Raw genomic sequence first — 2,366 nt, forward strand, 5'->3', positions numbered from 1 at the left:
GGGAGCACGTTCGAGGGAGTGCCTGGCCTTGTCACGCGCAGTGTCGCTGCAGGACTGAGGATGGCTCCTTGAGGGCTTGGCACCGACACCTGACGGTCAGAGGAAGGAGGGAGAGCCGGTAACGGAGGCTGACCCAAAACTGAGGCCCGGTGCATCATCCCTCACGAGAGGCAAGCCCAGAAGCGCCACAATACTAGGGCCCCCCTTCAGGACACACAGACCGCCAGGACAGAGACCTTCCCAGGACACACAGCCCCCCCAGGACACACAGCCCATAGAGGACACAGCCCTTAGGACCGCACCGAAAGGACAGGTGGTCCTCACACAGCACAGCCCCCGCAGGACTCCAGGCCCTCGGGTCACACTGCTCACAGGACACAGTTCTCCTCCACTCTTCGGGTCAGGCTGCTGAGGGCATCCTGGTTACGAGCTTTGTCCCCGGGCTAGGCTCATGCAGTGGATGGCTGTGGAGGCCTGAGTGCTGACCCTTGTTTCTCCTCTCCACTCACCCGCCTGTCCCCTCCTGGGCTCTCCCTCTTCCCTGCAGCACACCTCATCTCCTAGGAGGTTCTGACACCGTCCCTTGCAGCCACCTGCCTCCACCCATATGTCATCCTCATCCCACCCTCGCCACTTGCCTGAGCTGGTGCTGACCTCTCAGCCGTGGGGAGGAAGGAGCTGGACTGTAAGCTCAGATCACTGGCCCATTTGGGCCAGGCGGTCTCTGCGTCGTGGGCATTGAACACCTCGAATCCCCCCCAAGAGGGGCTCCTCCCTGAGAGTGACCAGGAGCCTCGCGATGGCAGAGTGAGTTGGGCTGCCCAGGTTGTGACTAGGGCTCAGGGGCCCGGGTCCAAATCACAGAGCTGGGGCGAGACCTAAGTGCGGTCCAGGGGCTCAGCACCCTCTTCCCTGGAGGGCACTGGGTTCTCTTCCGCGCACACATACTGGTACCTGCTGTGAGAAGTGTCACATGGGCAAAGGAGAGAGGCATGGGTAAGGGGCATTTCCCTTCATTTCTCTGCTTGCCACCCTTGGGGCCTCCTTCAGTCCACATTTTACTCAGTCTCCCGGTGGCTATACAGGCCAGGGGCGAGGGCATGTGTGGACATCCGCACCCAGCACTGGTTGTGTCCTAACCAGGAAACTCAAAGCAGCCTTGCCCACCACAGTGGGTTGAATGGTGGCCCTCAAAAGATGTGTCCTGGGTGGCTGGCGGGGAGGTTGGCTCGAGCCCGGGAGGTTGAGGCTGAGGCTGCACTGAACTGAGATTGTGCCACTACACTCCAGCCTGGGCAACACAGCAAGACTCTGTCTAAAAACAAACAAACAAACAAAAACCAAAAAAAAGATAGGTCCACCCAGAACCTGAGAATAGGGGCTTCTTTAGATACAGAATCATTGCAGAAGTAATTAAGGATCTCAAGATAAGATCATCGTGGATTTGGGGTGTGCCTTAAAGCTGAAGACTGGCACCTTTGGAAGAGACAGGAAGGGAGGAGATACAGGGGAAGGCCGCCGCTGGCAGCCAGTGGGACTGGAGTGCTCAGCCCTAAGTCAGCAAGTGCAGGAATCGTGGGCAGCCTCCAGGAGCTGGGAGAGGCATGAAGGGTTCTTCCCCAGAGCCTTCGAGCCTGGGAAGGAACACAGGCTGTTGTCCAAGCCACCAGCCTGTGGGGCTTTGTTCCAGCAGCTCCAGCAATCCCTCCGTCCACGGGTAGCTCAGGGGTCTCCACGTGGAAGACCTGAAGTGTGACTCGGAGTGAGGGACACGGCTCATCTCGCCCACCTGTCTGCAAGGCAGGCAGAAAGCAGTCTCACCCCTTGGGGTGGAGAGAATAGAAATTACATACATATATTTATCTCCTGGGCTCCGGTGATCCTACCACCTCGGCCTCCTGAGTAGATGGAACCACAGGTACACACCACCATGCCAGCTTAATTTTTCATATTTTTAGTAGAGACAGGGTTTCATCATGTTGCCCAGGCTGGTCTTGAACTCCTAGGCAAAGGATATGCCCACCTCAGCCTCCCAAAGTGCTGGAATTACAGGCATGAGCTGCTGTGCCCGGCCTAACGATGTATTGTTTAAAGATACGACATATTTGGACACACACAAACATATAAAGAAAACCAGGAGGATGGTGGTTTGCACAGAACTGGAGATGATGGTTACTCCTGGGGGCAAGAGAAGAATCTACAATAGGCCGGGCACGGTGGCTCACGCCTGTAATCCCAGCACTTTGGGAGGCCGAGGTGGGCAGATTGCCTGAGGTCAGCAGTTTGAGACCAGCCTGGCTAACATGGTGAAAACCCATCTCTACTAAACATACAAAAATTAGCTGGGTGTGGTGGCAGGTGCCTGT

Source organism: Piliocolobus tephrosceles, chromosome 16 (genome assembly GCF_002776525.5).
Source record: "Piliocolobus tephrosceles isolate RC106 chromosome 16, ASM277652v3, whole genome shotgun sequence".
NCBI classification, from domain to species: Eukaryota; Metazoa; Chordata; class Mammalia; order Primates; family Cercopithecidae; genus Piliocolobus; species Piliocolobus tephrosceles.